The sequence below is a fragment of the Lichenostomus cassidix genome, chromosome 3, assembly GCF_008360975.1.
Source record: "Lichenostomus cassidix isolate B80296 chromosome 3, HeHo_3.0, whole genome shotgun sequence".
Classification (NCBI taxonomy): Eukaryota; Metazoa; Chordata; class Aves; order Passeriformes; family Meliphagidae; genus Lichenostomus; species Lichenostomus cassidix.
This window is the reverse complement of record NC_139483.1, coordinates 79,282,749-79,302,279: the sequence shown is the minus strand read 5'-3', so window position 1 is coordinate 79,302,279 and position 19,531 is coordinate 79,282,749. Positions and strand designations below refer to the sequence as shown.

The 19,531-nt window shown below is 39.9% G+C and overlaps 2 long non-coding RNA genes across 2 annotated transcripts in view; both read right to left on the bottom strand.

The window, feature by feature from the left end:
* Positions 1–374: 374 nt before the first annotated feature.
* Positions 375–19,531, bottom strand: part of LOC146440079 (uncharacterized) — a 29,540-nt gene continuing 10,383 nt past the window's right edge. Inside the window, exons 2-4 of the long non-coding RNA XR_014851027.1 lie at positions 5,867–6,049; positions 5,339–5,446; positions 375–902 (exon numbers count right to left, since the gene is read on the bottom strand). This is a non-coding gene — a long non-coding RNA (uncharacterized LOC146440079). The remainder of the gene's footprint in view (positions 903–5,338; positions 5,447–5,866; positions 6,050–19,531) is intronic.
* LOC146440080 (uncharacterized) lies at positions 14,411–17,830 on the bottom strand. The gene is made up of 2 exons (XR_014851349.1): positions 17,410–17,830; positions 14,411–14,911 (listed from the first exon to the last, which is right to left on the bottom strand). It is a non-coding gene; the product is annotated as an uncharacterized LOC146440080 (long non-coding RNA).

Below are 19,531 nucleotides of genomic sequence, written 5' to 3'. Positions count from 1 at the left end.
TCCATAGGAACGTGCACAACTGTTCCAACATTCCCCACTGCCTTTTTCTCTTCAAATTGATTTGCTGCTTTGTTATTTGCCTCTTAATATCACAAGGATGTTAATCAAGGCTTTAGGCTTCCCTGCTCACCAAGTTTAACAAACAAGCATAGAGACTAGAAGCTCATTAGCTCAAAGGGGCACATTTTACTACTCAGAGCCAAGTTCCAGGCTGATCCATTTGAAAACACTAGCATAAAAAATGCAGTTTTGCAGTGGTAATCTGAACGCTTGATCTTTTTTCTATATATTGCAATGATAATTTTGTGTCCTGTTCTTTCTCAGCTTCCGTCTTAACGCTTAATTTTAAAATTATCAGACAAGCTCCATATGACTTCAAGGCAATAAACATAACTTATTTGTGGTTTAATCCCAGAAACCTAATTCAGTTAAAACTCCCACTGTTCTCTGGGAGATTTTGCCAAGCAAGGATTCAGGACAGAGTGTGAGAATCTTCTCAGGGCTCAGGGCTGAGCAGTCTTTATCGGGTAAGTGATGGTCACCAACAGAGCTGGCTGAGAATGAACTTGCTAAAGCATTTCTGGTCATCAGCCATGTGCCCAAGTTTTGAAATTAAAGGAAGATCCAAAGTGGCACTTATGATCAGAAAAGCAACCAAAAACCACCTGGACCAGGATAATAGACTGACACCAGGAGCCCTGAATTCCTGCTGCATGGGTTCCTGCTCCTCACCAGGCGGAGAAAACACTTCAGTGGGACTTTGTGCAAGCAAAGAACTCTGGAGATTGAGAAGTTTTTTCTTAAAAAATTAATTTTACCTCTTTCATCCTAATGTAGAATGGGCCTACAGTGTTGCTATACACTGGAGACAGCATGTCTTCAGTCCATGGTTTAATTGCGTCCTGTGTAAGCAAAGAAGCAAAGAAAATTTTGAAGTAGATCACCAACTTTTTTTGCAATGACCTTTCTGTTGCCTTCAAGGCAGCATTCTCCAAGCATTTCTCCCTTGGCATACCAGTGCAGTTTGGAATCCAGATCAGAGGGGTTGGGTGTCTGAAACAGTTTTAATTGCAGAAATATACTGGCAGTGTAAAAATGAGAACTGTGAGATAATTCAGTCTTAATAAAAAGTCATGCACAGTAAGGGCATAAATATTTTGACTGTAGTTGGCATTGTTTCTTTTGGAACAGATAGGCAATATCAGTGTGTAGAACAGCAGTGACCCATCACAAGTGATTCTTTGCTGTCATAAATTAACTTGCCTTTTCCTTTCTCCTCTACAAATATTATCTGGGTGATTCTAAAAAGCTCAACAGTTAGTTCCACTTGACAAGCAACTCTAAGGAATCCTGACAAAACTGTAGTAATGTAGCATTATCAAGTGGTGTAACAGTTTAGATGGGATGTTTCTGAATCAGCGTTTAAGTGTTTTTGTCAGGAGCAGTGCAATAAATGTCCCAAAGAAGCAGTTTATTGACTGCAAGCAGTTTATTGATTGCTTGAGCTGTGTGTGGGGTGCGTTAGCAAGAGAGCAGATCCGAGAGACCTTTCTGAATAATTGTTCAACATTGATAGATAACCAATATAAGTGCTCGGAATATAAGGCACCAGCTCATCTCTGAAATACCACAAGACAACAGCCTCAAGCTCAAAAGTATTTTACTATTCCCAAATGAATTTCTACAGTTCAGTATGCTGTCCTTGAAACCTGCCTTGTTGTCCTTAGACAGGTTTGACTGATGTAAAGGGTGCCACAGAAACAGGCCAGAGAAAATAACTTGAAAATGACCAGATGCCTTTTCTTGTGCACATCTCCAGGGGCTCTCAGGGAGATCCTTAAGAAATGAAAGCCCAGAGCAGCAGTCTCCTCTGCTTTGGGATGGGACAGCCCTAGGCAGTTTATCTTTCCACTCCCCAGTTTGCTTGTGGAAAAGCCAGAAGGACTGGAGCTGGAGGCTGCTGTCTCATCATGCACAGAGAGATGGACAGAGGATGCTTTCAGTACAGCTGCCAATGTGCAAACAGGTGACAGGCAAGAAAATTCTGTTCTTTGCTTAGGTTCTCTTTCAGCCACAGAGAACTGATCCACAGAGAACAAGCCAGCCTGTCCTGGCTGCTCAGTAAGCATGGACACTTAGGTCTAGACACAGAAGCAGAATATTATTCAACTTGTAAAACTCTATGCCAGACCTTCCTAGGTCTTAATTCCTGCCGCTGTTTTTGATAAAACTCATCCTTTCTTTGTTCCTTTTCAATACTTAATTAGTTTTTCTCGCCCCATCTAGGCTAATTCTGGTTAAATATGTATTTAATCAAGTATTTATTTTATTGATTTACATTTTACAATAAGTCAGAGACCTGGAAGGAATACTACACAAAATTAAACTCAGTAAAATATTTTTAAGAGTGATTAAAGACCTTCTCTTTCTGCTGAACTTTAGCAATCAAATGAGTGCAATTCGCTGCCTTTGCACTCAGAGTCTTCAAAGCAATTTGTGAATAAGTAGATTCCTGTCTCTTTACAAATATGATGATGCAGGAAATTGAATTTAATGGAAATTACTCAGTGAAAGATGAATTATTCCCCTTGAAGTTAACTTAGTAATGTTGCCATCAGAAAGTTGTACTAGCGTAATTTTTCAGCTGGGCCTGAGATCCATCACTAGCTGGAGACAGTGTCAAAAACAGGCTTAAAAATCATAATGGTATTTAATCTATTTCCTAAAATTTAGCAGAGATATTAGTTTTTAGTGTCTCAAAAGTCAGTCTCTGAAAATCCTATGGCAATCACTGAGTGCTCAAACTAAGTCACAATTATATTGTCTGAATTCTTTAGTCAGTGAGCAAAACCCAGTTAAAACTGAAGAATCTGAAAGTCTGGCAGATTTGAGGAAAGCTAAATGCTCATGCCTGGGTACAAGTTTGGGAGCTAACTCACAAGCTGCAGTTTCAAACCAGTGAAATGATTGGTAGGCAGGAGTTTCTGCAATCAGCAGCAGGAATTGCTGCACTCACAGGGAGAGGAAAACAAGCACCTCCTCCAAAAAGAACTGTAGGCTATTTAGATCAGAAATCATCCACTTAATCTTATAGACTAAGTAAGCAAAAGAGGAGAGAATGTGTTTCTATTTTGTGCTGACAAAATATGCTCCTACAAAATGGTTGTCTGGGCATCACAACTCACGGACACCAGCTAATGAACAACCATCCAGTACGAAAAACCAAGACAACCCTAACTTCTGAAGATCCTTGGTTAATTCCAACTTGTGTCCTGTGACAGAGCACAGAAGAACCCCCAGCTGTGAGGAAGATCATCTGCCATGAGCTTTTAGAAATTTCTTGATGAAGATGCAAAATCTGAGCCTCTTATTGAGGGATTTTGTTTTTGTAGCGTGATCGGTGCTTCCTGAAAGCAAAGTATCTTTCAAGTGTCCCAAGCTGAGCACCAACCATCATTAATCAGTTCTACATTGTAATGCAAACATGTAACACAGACATGTGCACAAATGGCTACATACATGAGGGCCTGTGCCTGCAGTCCCATACTTGGAGTGAATTTGTAATATGTTCATATGGGAGAGTTAAAATAAGACAATGAATATTTAAATGAAGTGTGAACTACAGAAACACTGTCAACTAATTCTGAACAGCTACAGTATTGGCTGAAATAACTGTTTGAGGATTAGAAGGATTAGTTGTTGAGATTCATTAAAAACAGATCACAGCAACTGTGCAGTTGCTCAGAGGACTTTGCTTCAACACATATGCTGTGGCTGCAAAATGTACACAGAGCATAAGGCATGGAATATACATGCAGAGGCAATGGCAATCAATGGCTGGATGCTGGATTTCTCTTACAACAGAGCACCAACATTCCAAGTAAGGGATATTCACCTCGTCACATTTATTTCATTCTTTCTCAGGCTGGTATGGCAAACCTAGAAGACAGCATGTCAGTGAACCTGTGCCAGAGCTATATTCAGCCATACCTTCTCCACTTAATCCTCATTATCTGCATGGCTGCAGGCTGGACAGTGAGCAGGAGGCAGCCGTGTCCAGCTGCAGAGAGCAACTTGCCTCTTGTCGGATAAACAACAAGCAGGGATTGCCTCGGAGGTGACCTAAGACCTCTCTGGATCTACACACATGCACGTGCTTTTTGAAACAAAGCTAAATCCTTGGAGACAAAGTGTCTGTGTACGGAAAAGGTCTCTTTCTTGTTTGATCTTACAAGAGGTTACTGTTAATGCAAACAACCCACACCCCATATTTAGTGTATTTTTTGTTAGCTTTAGCCTGTCTGAAATGCCTAGAGCCCAGTTGTTTTTGGCATAGACCTGTGGTGCAGCATTGCATGGGTGAAGGGGCTGAGTCCAATAGATCTCAGGAGTAAATTTCCTCCATGAAGAGCGTATACAACAAAGTACAGAGGACTGCAGCTACTCACATGCAAACTTACTGAGCTCTGAGGGGCATCTATTCCCAGTGAAATACCAACACTTGTGCTCTAAGTAGGCAGAAAGTAATTCCATTCCTTTTTAGTACTTTGTTACAATTATAGAGAGGCTTTTTGGTTTTGGATTTGCTTTTAAAAGCCATTTGGTCTTCACTGTTTGCGCCTGTCCAGTTAGATTATCTTTTGTTGCGTAAGGGTACATGAAAATTTGAAAAACAAATGGAAATTCAGCTATTAGCACAGTAAGAAAAAAGAGAGCAACACAAACCCTGGACGTGTTAAGCATCTCTTTCATCAGTCCACCCTCTTGTGTTGGACTATGACCAATGAAATAACGTGGAACATCAATCTTTTTCAAAAAACAATGTAATTCTTGCAATGTCTAGATTGCTTCTGGGATTTGAGACTGTTTACTACAGTTTCTGAATTGTTAAGACAATGTTTATGTAAATGAAAATATTTATCTAGGTTACTGCTGTCAAGTACCCGCTGAGAAACATTTTGCATTTATAGATGACCTTAAGCAACAATAGCAGAAGAAATTACTAGCAGGCAACATTTGGGATAGGCATGAAACCCTACATAAATCTAAAAAACAATAGTCCAGATTCTGCTGTGAGGGACCACCTGGTCCTCTTAGTCACACAGCTTTAATTCCCATTAGAAACATAGAATTTTGTATTTGGATTACAATGTTCAACCACAGAAATTAAACTACAACCACTTTTCTGACAAGCAGTAATGCTATTTCACGGCATCCGTGACAAGTTTTGTAGAAAGTTACTGTCTATCCTTTTAAGCAGAGTTGAGGAACTTTTTTAACATTCCAATATCTAAGAATTATTCAATAAGAGCACAAAAATAAATTAATAAGAACTTACCTTCTGTGGACTACTATGATATTGTAGGGCTGGATGTCATATGAAATAAAGGCATGACTATATTTATACCAAGGAATGCAGTTTCATTAGCCTTCTAAAAGGATTTGCCTGGATGAAAAGAATAAAGACAGTTAATCTAAGCATTTCAAGTGGGCTAGTAAAACTTTTTTACAACAGCGAGCAGACAGTAATGATGAGAATTAAAGCAGTCCTCATTAAATTTAATTTGTTTCACTTCCAACTGAGCTTTCAACTGATGATAAATAAGAACATGTTTCCCATTAGCAAAACTCAAAGAGACAGTGTTTGAGATCAAGTTCTAGGCAGACAGTGCTTTAGATCTACTTCTTAGATGCATGCTTTCTGGCTGAAACAATGAGAAGGAGAGAAATTATGTATACAGAAATGCTGATGTTGTTTTTATTGTTCTTCAGTCAAGAATAAATTGTAGTTTCAGGATGGTGATCAGAGAGCTCAAAGCAGCTCATGCACAACCAAGAGAAGAGAAGGTATGGAAGCAGCACCTACATGCCCATGTCCATCCTTCCAGCACAAACTGCTCTCTCCAGGCCACTGTGCAGGATACCTTTCTCCTTTCCTCAAGTACCAGCTGGAGATCCAAATATGCATGCAGGTTTGTGCCCACAGGAGTGGCCCACGCAGACCTTGCCCCCTCCACTTCATGCTTCGCTGCCACCACTACCACCACAACTGCTTGTGCAGCACCCAAATGGGCCAGGTGGGAAACCAATCAGGATAAACCAGAACAAAAAAAAAAAAAGAGTGTATTATTTCTCAAGCCAGTCTGTTCCTCAGCCCACAGTAGACAAATCCCAAAACATGTTGTGAGCTGATGGAAGACAGGAGGAGAGGTGGCAGAAGGCGATGGCAGCTGCCTAGGTGGCAGTGCCCAGCTGCAGGAGCCTTTTCAGCCCAATGTCATTCTGTTTTCATCTCAGCGCTTCTGTTTTTCATCTCTCATGCCACCACACAGTTCCAAGCTTGGCATGACACCAGACACATCTTTATTGTCCATATGCATTTGCAGAAAGTCATCACACTCACACCTGTAATTATCATGTGCCTCTTCTATCATAGAATAATAGTATCATTAACGTTGGAAAAAATCTCCGAGATCATCGAGCCCAACCTTTGGCCAAACACTACCACATTGACTAGACCATAGCATTAAATGCCTCATCCAGTCATTTCTTGAACATTTCCAGGGATGATGACATCACTGCTGTGGGCAGCCTTTTCCAATGCTTATCTACCCTTTCAGTGAAGGAATTTTTCCTGATGTCCAACCTGAGCCATGCCTGGCACAGCTTGAGGTAATTTCCTCTTATCCTGTCACTGGTTGCCCAGGAGAAGAGGCTGACCCCCAGCTGGTTACAGCCTCATTTCAGGGAGTTGTAGAGAGCAACAAGGTCTCCCCTGAGCCTTCTTTTCTCCAGGCTAAACACCCCCATCTCCCTCAGCTGCTCCTCACAGGACTTGTGATCCATACCCTTCACCAGCTCCATTCTCCTTCTCTGGACTTGCTCCAGCACCTGAATGTCCTTCTGAAATTAAGGGGGCTAAAACTGAACACAGAATTTAAGGTGGAGCCTAACCAGTACCAAGCACAGGGGGACAAACACTGCCCTGGCCCTGCTGGTGACACTATTTCTGGTACAGGCCAGGATACCATTGTCCTTCCTGGTCATCTAAAGTACCTATGAGTACATTCCCTTTGGCTGATAATTCTCCTGCCAAGGTGATTTATCCCAAAAGCATCTCCTACAGCCCTCATGCAAAGTAAGAAAGAGACCTTACCTCCATCTGAGGAGCACTGTGCTGTCCAGGCACTGCTTCATCATCTGCCTGGCAGCCTCTCCTGCCCTGTCTTGTGGCAGGCAGGTGACACTGGCTGCAATCCTGGTAGCCTTAGGGTCTGCCCATGGTGCCTTTATGCCCAGAATAAGCTGTAATGGGTGCTGGCAGACCTGTTGTGTATATATACATATATATATATATATATGTATGTATGTGAATATATAAATATATATATGTGTGTATATGCATGTATGTGAATATGAGTATGTGAATCTACAGATATGTGGATGTGCATATGGATGTGCCTATGGATATGTGGATGTGAATATGTGCATCCATATATGTGTATATGCATTCACACATGCATATGCATTCACATAGAAGTCAACAACCAAGACCAGCTGAATTCACAGTGATGTAGGAATTCTTATGAGAAATTCTTCTTATAACATGTTTTTTACAGTCCTATTTCCTCCCACAGACCACTCATCTGGTCTCATAAATTGCTTTCTTCCCCTAAAATAAAGGAAATGTATATATAATAAGAATTGCATCATGGGTGATGCAACACGACCAGAAAACTTGATGCCTAGAAGAAAATGGAAGTGTAAAGCCATTTAACGCTCATGTCTAGGAGACATCCACTGCTTAAAACCAGTTGGTTTAGACTCTTTAAATAACCTTGCTTTCTGAGACTGTCATTTTCTCAGAAAATGTCGCACCCTGAAGAAGGCATTTTACAGAAGAGTTCTCTAGTTAAGCGATACATTTTTCAGTTATTAAGCAATCCTGACAACATACTCCTCACCACGAGGGTGGTCAAAGAATGTGGCAGGCTGCCCAGAGAGTCTGTGTTGTCTTCATCCCTGAGGGTTTTCAAAACTGGACTCAGCATGGCCCGGAACAATTTCCTGCTTGGAGCAGCAGGCTGGACTACCCCACCTTGCATTTTTTGTTCAAGTCTGTGATTTTCAGCTAGTTACCACATGGAGGAAGCATGCAGTTTATGCTGGCCATATGGCAGGTTTTTGGGTTTTAAAAAATGAAGAGTTCTTTCTGCAGCCCTCAGTAGTGACTATTGTTAAGCTTGCGAAGATCTGGACAGATTCCTGTCCTCAGTTGTCATAGAATCCCGTATTTAGCTATGTCTAATTTATTATTTCCTGGCTAGCAGTAGGCTGAAGGATGAGGACCTGACTGAAGTGGTCCAAGCTTTTGTAGCTTTCAAAATCTCACTGAGGCACATGAAATGGGAGTTGGCAACAAGCCCCTCAGAAGCCAATTCAGCTGCTTCAGTATCCTGCTCTGGAACAGAGAAAGGAGCACATGTGCCATTTGGTCCCTGTTCTGCTCTCACAGAGCTCTGGAAGGCACCTGCAAGGCCTCAGTTACCCACCTCCAGCCTGACATAACACCTTTGCAGTCAGTGAAACTAATTCCTCAAGATGCCCCAAGTCAAGCTGAAGGACTGCAAGGGTGACTGGCAAGAGACCCCGAAGGTGTGGCACCTCAGCAGGTCCATCAGGAGGATTTTCAAGGGCCAACCTGCTGCCAGAGGGCTGAATCGTGTGTGGTACATACTTTGGCTACACTTCACATTCCTCTTGATACTGTCGTGTTTTGTATCTCATACTGTCTTTTCATTTCTGTTTTTCCCATCTTTCATTTTCCACTTGTGCAAATAAGGCATAGTATTAATACTAATTCATTTAGCAAAATTGGAGCCTTGGCAAAAAGCGCCATTTTCAAAGAGAACTGGCAGCAAAATAAACATGGAAGAGAATAAAAGGGCAGTGCTGCCTTTTTTCCTGAGCTGCCAAAGTTGCCTTTGATCTTACTGGAGCTATTTTTTATTCAGAAGACGAAAAGAAGACTCAAATGCAAAACAATATGGCCAAGTTTACCTAGAAACTCCGTATCTCACAAGGAGAAAACCATATAATTCAAAGTAGGAAAAGTCTGACATTCTCCAGACGTTGTAGTATTAAAAGGAGACACATTTGCAAGAGAAGTAATGTGAAGGAATGAGCAGCCCAACACCAGCCTCTAACCACTATTTGTTCTGCACTTCTTCTACAAGAAATGAAATAGTTTGGTAACAGCCTAGAAAATCCTGGCTTACATGTCACCATACAAGCAGGAAATTCCAGTAATGAAAATATAATCCGGCAATAAAAGAACAAGCAGAAAAAATAAGAAAAACATGTTTTCGGTTCTGAGGAAGGAAGGAGAAACATATAGAATCGAAACACCTTTCTTGCACCTGTTAAATGTAGTAGCAAAATCTTGTAGTATATGACTTTTTTCCCCCTATGGAACTAATATACTTTAGCTTTTTCTTTTTGACAGTGACTGCTATAATAATCCCTTTATTCACATCCTCATAACATTCTGGAAAACAACTCACTTTGGGGATGAAAAATTCTTTAAATCTGGTCCCAGCCCAGAGACACTTCTAAAATTTTGAACAAGATTCTGTCAAGTATTTCTGAATTATATGTAGATGTTTGTCAAAATATATATTTCTTTAATGTTTTCTTTCTCTTTTTCCTTATTCACAATTTACAACAGGACAGTTTTTTTAGCATAAAATTTCTCTTCCATGACTATATACTTTCATGTAGAAATAAATCAGCTCTTTGTAAGTAATTTGATTTTTTTTTATGTATAGTGGAATAGTATACTAAAAATATCAACAACTAAAAATGGCAATGATTGCTCCATGAAGTCAGAAATTTTAGAACTTTTTGTGTCAAAAAGTCCACTTTTCTAGATGTTCCATCTCAGAGGGACCACAGTGAAATACTTTTCTTATTGAAATTAAAGTTTCTTTAAGGATCTTGTAAACACTGGAGATCCCTTCCTTCCTACAGAACTAGACATTTTAGTGTCTGTGAGTATGAAATGCACATCTGCATAGAAATAACCTTTTTTCACTAATTGTATCAAATTCTCAAGGCCCATGCTCAGTGGAGCATCCCCAGGCTGGTGGGTAGGTGGCTGAGAGTCCCTTCTCTCCCTGCTGGGTCTGTAGGGCTGTAGCATGGGGCAGAAGCAGGCTGGAGAGCCCTGACACAAGGGGTCTCCCAAAAGAGCCCCAAAATGCTTTTATTCCCAGTGAAATGTGTCTGTGATGCTGGAGCTGGAACCCTGCTCTTACTGTAAATGCCCTGTGATTTTCAGTGACCACAAGTGATGAAGATCGTAGTTTTAAATTTCATCTATAAGTTGGGACAGGTTCACCAAGATCAAAAAGAAATGCCAGAGAGGAGGGAGAGGGCCATGGATGTCTGGGAAACCTAGTCCTTAAAGAAGAAAAGAGTTGAAATTCCCTAAGGACTGTCTGGCTTTGTGTTTTGAATGCTGTTCATTTAAATTTGTCTCCTGGTGTAGCTGTATCTGCTATAATTGTAGCAGATTGCAATTGCTGAAGCATCTCCTATATGTGTACCCTTTCATTATGGCATATAAGCACAACATTTCCAGCAATTTAGAGGCAGCTAAAATCTCCTGTTCCTTGGAAGCTGCTTTCCCTGTAGTAGTTCACGCAGCATTAGTGGAGCAGTGCAAGCTGGAGAGAAGCACAGTAGTTACTATGTTAGAAGTTGATGTCACTAGTTAGAAGCTCCTCGTTGGCATTTTTAAAAAACCCAGCCTGTTAAAATCAAAAAAAGTGATGCTCAGAACTGTACTCAAATTGAATTAGAAGAAAAAAACCAAAAAAGCTCGGTGGTTTTGTCTCTCTCATTGAAGTCTGGTGTCAATTCGGCGGTTTGTGTCTAGCCCACTGAGGACTTGTGATACATGGTTTTTCTTAGTATCCTTTGAAGCAGTAACTTGGTTTTTCAAGGTTTTTGCCACGATATTCTTTCATAACAATTTGAAAGGTGGTATGATTTATGACAGAAAAGGTCTAGAGTGAGCAGCTTGAAACAACCAAATTATAGCGATCTCATCATCACTAATTTTTCCAATTTTCAGTGTTTTCAAGACTCACCCTCTACTGAAAGTGTCTTTCATTAAAATGAAGTAAACTGCCAGCTTTCATGGTTTTGAAAGAAACTTGAGAGACTGAAGTCTTGAAAGTGACTTCAGAAACCTTCAGGCAATTAAAAAAGAAAAAAATCTTTTGATTCTCATGAAATCTTAAAACCATCCCACCATTTCTTAGGATATGCTTCATGAGTTTTGTTCTCACACAGAAGACAGTACCTTACTCTTTCCCTAACTATGCTGTTGATTCATTTCTCCTTATTTAAATTCAATATTTTATGCTTCACTAAAGAGTCAGCCTTTGGAGTTATGCAATTATATGAAAAAATGCTGTATTCCTCTTCCCTCTCCCCAGCTCTGCAGACAAACTCTTGAAAATATAAAGCCTAACAATTAGGGTATGAACACAAAAAAAAAAATAAAAAATATCCCAAACCAGACACCAAATATTGTGCTGCATTTTTTTTTAAAATAATTTCTCACTGCTTGTAACTTAGTCTTGTGAAACGCCAGCTTATGTGTTTGGACACATGAGATGAGTACTACTGCTAGTTAGCACCCGAAGGAGGCATTACATTGTATTTTTTTCTTTTGTAGTGCTTGAAAATGGAAAGCACTGTTTGCCAACAGTGCCACATATTGTTTATACTTTTATATCCCTTTATTATTTGTATTGCTGTAGAGTCAGAAAGCCTGCAGTAATCAGAAGTCCATTAATTACTCCTCACAGCTCAAGCAAGCCTCTTCCCTAAAGACCCCAGTTAAAACTGAATGTTGTGGTCAGCATGTTCAAGTAGGGGGATTTTTGCTTCACCTGTTTTTGATAGTGCAGGGATACCAATTTGTTTTAGTCAAAAATGGCCCAGGAGGCTCAGAGGGAGCATGACTGCAAGAAGGCAAAGGGAGGCAGCACTCATCCCTCACTTAAAGAGGTTCTCAGGGATGGCTGGGTTCTTATTCCATGTGGGGCTGCCAGCAAGCAGGGAAAGCAGAGGGCTCTGCTGACTGCTGGGGCACAACAAAACACAGCAGCATTTATAGGTGCTTTATATACTCCCTGGCTGTGCTTTATACCATGCCCCTCGGGCTAGATACACATACACGCAGCGTAACCCGGAATATAGCCAAGATACCATGGCATCTACCTGCTATTGAGGGAGTACCTGGGGCTTCCTATAGCCAATGGGTTTGTTAGCCAAATCTTATTGCTGGTTTGGATAGGGCATTCATGACAGAACAAACAGAGCATACAACCTTTTTTTTGTCCCAAGCAGAACAGTTGTGCCCTCTCTCCTCCTCTATCTAAAACTAAATATAACTAAGGAAGTGTAGATAACAGGAAATTAAAAAATGCCCCCATTGAAACACTAACCAGAATAAGAACCAGCACTGTAATAAGGTTATTGATTTCCAGTCTAATCCCAACCAGGTTTTGCAAGACTGCCAGCCATTCACTGACTTCTCAAAGCAGCTCCAAGCCATGCTCAGCTGAAGAGCTAAAAACTAGAGAGCTGTTAACTCAGGAGCTAGTGCTAGGGACAATCATCTGCCCAGCAAGGAAGATATTTATTTATAGAAAAGCCTTTGAACCAGACCACTACATTTGAACGTAGTAATAACCAGTTACACTGGATTCAAAGAGCAGTAGGGTGTAACACAGCCATGCATTATATGCCCCATTGTAAATGGTCTCAGAGGGAAAGCCTGTAATTTAGGGAGGTTTGAATGGTAAAACCTGGGTCATTGTAACAGATACTTTTTCTGTTATTTTTATGGAAAGGGTGAAAAAGAAACACTGGCCTGAAGAAGTCAGGCAGCGTGTTTTCATTCAATCTTAGTTAGCTGAGAAACCTCCCAGAGCTCAATCCCCTCTTGGCCAAATATTTGTTTTAAGATTAATTGTTCACACAGGAACTAAACAGCAACTTGCTGAATGTGAAGCTTTTACAGGAGATTTCTGTTCCTCATCAGGACATTTTTCTCATGTGTTGCTGGCTCTTCAATATGTTCTGTCACCTTTGGGGAGTAGGATTCATGCAGAACCAAGGAAATGGATTTTCTGTTTGTTTCTGTGTATTAAAGTTTATCCGCATAAGAGCTGGTTTTAGGATTAATTTTACAGGAGAACCTCAGGGCTCTATTCAGAAGTCCTTGTTGTGTTACACCATTTTGCTGCAAGCACTCAACAGGCAGTCAGCACACCCCAGAGCACAGCCCAGGGAGCAAAAGCCAGACAGTGCTGTCCCCATGGTGCAGTACAACCTCATGTAGGTGCCCTGGTCAGGTTGAAAACCACAGGCAAAAAAAGAAAAAGATGAGAGGTGGGAAGAAGCTCAGACAAAGAAATCTTGGCTGCCTGGAAGTCAGTGGTGCAGCCCATCTTCAGTAGAGCCTGATTTTTGATCAGGGAGTAGGGTGACATAGGCATGGCACCTGACTCAGGTGGACAGCATGGAGAAAAGCTTGCCTTTGCTCCTTGCACAGCCTATGGTTTTGTCAGACAGCTCTTGCAAAGGCCAGCTGCACCTGAAATCCAAGCTCCCTGAACCATACAGTCAGTTTGGAGGAAGGCATTCTTCACCTTTTCTGGCCAGATGTACAAGTTTCCCATCTTGTTCTAGTCCTTGCACCTGCACTTTAAGGTTTTTTAGGCAGTTCATTTTTCTCTCCCTCTCTTCTCTGTACAGAGGATATGTATCACAGTCAATTTTCCTCATTTTGTCTGAAGCAGTGAATACAGATTCCTCAATAAATACTGTCTTCACCAGGTGAAGGTTAATGTCCAAGGACCCTGCTGTGGTGTACAGCTCTAGCAGCATTGGGGCAAATGTTCCTTCACAAATATTAGAGTTAAAACGAGAGAGAGAGAAACAACCAAAAAAATCTAAATATTAAAACCCAAGGTATGCAAAAGGAAGATTTCAGTACTGCCATAGAGTTCTTCCAGGTTATTATTGCAAATTAGGGAATTAAACCTGAGCACCTGTAGTATAACTCTGCTTCTTTGCCACTAAAAATTAATTATCTTCGAAGGAATTTAAGATGTCATCATCTCCACCTGCCTACTATTTATTGATACACTAACCAGAATAGGTCCAAATTTTATCTGCATGATTTGTTTCAGCTCTCTCATGCTAACTTCCTGTTGATACAGAATAATCACAACCTTGAACTGGAACTCTTGTGTGAGAACATGATTTTTGTCTGTTTTTCATGGATTATGTTTATAGACTGAATAAATTAGAAAAATAAAAGGAAATATTGACTCAACCACCACTTTTATTTACCCTTGTGATTTGTACCAGAATTCTTCACAACCCTTGTTCTCTTGCTTCCAACAAACACTACATCTCCACTCAAACATTCAAAATCAGTATTAAAATATTAGGTTTTCTCACTTGACCCAAAATGCTGAAAAAATCACCTACATTTAAAATACTACAGAACAAGCCGTTGCCATGTTTTACAGTTCAACTTTTGTAGCATCAAATGAAGTGGAATATTTGAAAATTACAATCTTCCTTTTTTGTTTTCTTTCCTTTATCTTTTGGGAGACATGCAAAATGATAGAGTTACACAGAATATCAGCAGAGCCATATGCTGAGGAACCTAGTAGTTACCTACCCATGGCACCAGCTGAAAGGGAAAGTGTCTTCTGTAATTAGATGTTTTAAAGTGGGATGAATACAAAGTAAATGCTATGGTGAGTCTGACTCTCATTAACTATAAATCACAGCTTCATTACTCTGCAAAGCACCCCACCTGAAAGTGAATAGTAGCATTAAATGAGAATTGGGCTCTTTGTTATAGAAACTGAAGCCAAAACCAACTAAACAAACAGAATCCAGACAGCATTCAATACATAGGGCATTGTTTCAGATAATACCCAGAAAGCAATAATTAGCTGCTCTTCCTAGAATGCCCTGAGCCCCTGCTGTGTAGCACATTGGAATTAGCATTTTCTTTTGTGGTAAAAAGACTGTTTGGATCTAGTAATTGAGTTAAAGGAACAAACCACTAATTCAATTTCACATTCACTAGCACCGATGAAATGAAAAACATGACAAAGTACTGCTACAACAGGGCAGCTTTAGGATGAAAAAGGATAAGCAAACTTTAAGTGGCAATCAGCATCTCTGTGGGTTCTACTGTCAGCATGTGGGTTCTGATGTGATACACATCTTCATGACTGAAGTCCAGAGTATGAGGTTGGCTATATTTTATGGTTTGATCTGGTTTAGAGTACGCTTAAATATTTTTTTAGGATCTAAATTAGTAATACTACCATGATGCAGTAATGTCTGGAGCTTTTCTAGCATTCACATGGAAAGCACAGTCGGGTTTGTGCTCAGCATGAGTTAAAGACCTTTGTAAATGAAGACTGGCATTGTTTCACATGCAGATCCCTGCTAATGTCTCCCCTGTCTCAGCAGTGCAATTTAACAGCACACCAAATACACTATTCATACTTTTCTAATGCAAACAATTCAATTTGCAGTAACAGTCACTCAGCAACAATTGTTTTCCACCTAATCTCATGTTAATATTGATATTATATAAATACACTAAATGATCAGAAAGCAATTGGTAACAGCCAGTGCTCTGCAGATGATAATAACAGTTATTAGCAAGAAAGCTTCAAAATACATTTCCTTTCTCCCACAGCCTTCTGAGATTAAAAAAAAAAAGAGAAAAATTGGGCATGTGAAGGAACTTAAATTTGGCATAGCTAGAGATTGAGATCCGCTGTGTGAAGTATGGGCTTTTTTTAAAATAGGTCATTAGTGCAGCTGTTGAAAGTGTTTAAATCTAATTGCTGCTAAGCTGTGTTTTCAGAAACTAGTATTTTGTGTGTTTCATTCTGGTCATAAAGCTGTAACACAGAGATAAATATTATTTAAAATATTTATTTTACACTCCAGAGGCTCAACAAATATATCTAAATCAGACACAGTTCCTGGCCAAGATGATGACTGGAATTGATCCAAATATGAAAACAAGTGCAGCTAAAACCATGCAGCTATTTTCTGGATTTGTGAGTGAACATGGCAGCCTTTTCCTTTTATATGTTCCTAACATTCAAGCTTCTTTCCATACTTCCTTGCCTTGCCTAGCCTCTCTTTTTGTAGACAAAGCATGAAGGGAGCATAAATTGTCAATAGAAACAGCAGTTCCAGCCCTGGTACCCAGGGAAGATTGGCTCATGCACAGGAGGACACTTGGAACAGCACGATAAGCAAGGTTGATCATGTCTAACCAGCTGCACTCATCCACCCCACTGCAGCCCAGAAATCCTGGAAAACCAGGTGCTTCTGAAAATGAGACCATGCAGGGCAGTGAAGCTTGTGCCTGTGACTGAATCAGGAATCGAAACCTGCAACTTCTTCTTTCTCTTCATTATCTACGCAGGGAGACCTGCATGACCAGGTTGAATTTAGACAGTTAATTTTTAACTTCTGAAGTTAGGTGTGACGAAGCCAGTCTGGAGTCAGCACAGGGGAAAAATGCAAACTGCATCATCCAGCTTTGGGCAGGATTAAGGTAAGGGTGTATCTGCAGTAACAGCACTCACTGGGAGTAGTCAACTGAACCACTGGTTTCAACATGTGACTTCTGCCTCATAGTCCTGCCTTTGCATCAAGGTACACAGTGTTACATAACTGTTGGCCCTGCACAGGAGAGAAAAATGTGGACTTCTACAGGTCTCAGACTGTACTACCGCAGTGTTCTAAATAGCACAGCTCTAACCATCTGAACCATACTTTCACCTCTCCATATGCTTCAAAGTCTTTCTTTACTAGATCTCCCAGTTCCACTAATACAGAGAAGTATAAAATATCACATAATGCAGGGTAAAATATTCTTTAAATGACAGCATTTAACTCTGACGTAAAATTAAAAGACTTAAATGCGAGAGGTTGAGGCAGCTTTTTTTATTGTGGATTGGTTTTAAAACTCTTTTAAAAATCATATTCAAGTAACACTGGAAAATTTTAAACTGATCTATCCTGTAAGCTAATAAAATTCCAGACAATTCATTGAGGGGAGACTATAAAGACATTGTTAATTCTCCAGTGAGTCTTGTTATTCTGTAATAAGTTGATTAGTCATCTGGCAGCCCCTGGATTTGATCTAATCATCCACAGAACACAACTGGCAGAAGAGCCAAAACACATCTCCTGTGCATGGCAGTCTCTCAAGTCTGAAAGTTGGTTCCAACAATAACAAGAAAAGAATAGAAAATTAGATGTACTTAGTACCAACACCAAGATGAAGCAGGAGGCAGGGGGAAGAGGAAAAATGGCTGAAGAGTCATTGCACAAGATCTTTGCACATCTTCTCACTGGTACTGAGTTTAGTCAATGCTCAGATGCTGTGGGTCCTAATGGGAAGGTGGGTGCCATGAAGTGGCAGCTGCCTGAGCGTTTATCATGAGGGCAGCTCTCAGATGAGGCAATTCTGACAAGAAAATTCAAGTTAATCCCTCAAAGTGGGTGCCAGGGAAGAACAGTGCAGTGCAGTAGCTATATATGGAGAATCAGGCATGGGAACAGGGCATTCCACTATGCTGCATATGCTTCACTGCTTTTCTGACAGCTAAAAATAGGATGTCACACATGGGCATCAGTAGAACAAGATCTATTAAGAGAGAGGAAAATAACCTTTTTTTCCAGTTCTCTTTCTCTACTTGACTGCATTAAAAGCTAGCTCAAATCTCAGTTCAAAGACCATTTTAAAAATACAGACTTTTCTCCTATTATATTTAATGAAATTTTTCCATAAGTTTTCTGTAAGTCCATGTGACACTATTTGTTATATTATATCCTAGTTGATTCCAATATTTCAATTTTTAACAGCTTGAAAAATAGTCTAAAATGCCAAATTGCATTAACAGTAATATATCAACTCCTGCATTCAAATCTTAAGCCTAATCTCCAGATTCAAAATATATTGTTATCCAGAAAACTATTTCTTGGGAAAGAATAGATTTAGTTTGGATCTGATTTAGTGGGAACGTCTTACAAGCAAAACAAACAACTTCAAAATTTATTTTTTAAAAAATCTGCTATGTATGAACTAGATACATCCAGGAAATTATATGATAATATTTCCCCAAAAGAAGCATGAAATATTTTCACTGAAATGAACATAATAATTTAGCATAATTTGATTAAATAAATCTGCTGTTTCTAAATCACTTCTAGAGCAAGATATGAGAGAGACATTATTTTAGGCTTTGAAATATATACTGTGCATGAACATATCCACAATAAATATTGCATATGTATGTATTACCTGTTATAAAATTAAATGGAAAAAGCCTGTTCTGAGAAAAAGTCTTTAGGCAGTACTATGTCACTTCTGCAGTAAGAAGAAACTTCTACTTGCAAGATATATTACTTATTTTGCTGCTATAGACATGTAATTTTGTACTTTTACCTTTCTGGCTGTCCTATTTTACCACCAATACTGGTGCATATGGCCCAACATGACTTCTCTCTAGGATTCTTGGAAGACTAATGCAATTTTTTCTGATGTTAATCCAAGCTGATCAACAGCTGGTAATTCACTAAGTGAATCTCATGACTGGCCAGACTGAAGCCTGGTATGAGCAAGTGCCGGAGTTTTGAAAATTCAGGGCTGAGATCCCAACACGAAATAAACTGGTTCATCTCTTTGGGTCTACAGAGAGGAAAAGCAAATGGATAGTCAACATCACCTTTGGACAAACTCAGCTGAACTCAATGTGCTCCACCTAGTACTGGTAATGATTCAGACACTCAAAACAAGTCCGATGCTGTGTCTGCAAGCTGCAGACATTTACATAACTTTACATGTAAACATCATGTCAGCAGGTGACCCTGTGATGTCAGCAGTGCTGTGCTGCAGGAAAGTTACAGCTTATGCAAGTGTTTGTAACCTTTAGCTGAAATCCACTTAGGGATGGGACTGTGATTTTACTATATGTGCCCTGCACACCTACTGAGGGTATGAGGCTTCTTCCATATTCCCTTTCCACACAGAAATGCTGCTCCACATGAGTAATTGTATACTTATGCATAATGGGTCAAGGCAGAAAGTCTGAAGGACTATCTAACAAAAATTGCACTATAATTACTTAGGATTCTCTCTCACCCTAACTATTAAGGATTGCAGTGTGAAAATGTGATTGAGGTGAATAAAAAGGCAAGGCAATGGCAATAGAAAATAACACTCTTAAAAAATAGATGCAGTCATCCAAATGTAATGGCTGTGACTCTGACTTACATTTTCTCTGTAACTATGCTCTCATAGCTCTCATGAGGAATTTTGAGTTATGATTTAAAAAAAATTCTGTAAGAAATCCTTTTCATGGAGAAAAATACAGATAATGATGTGTGT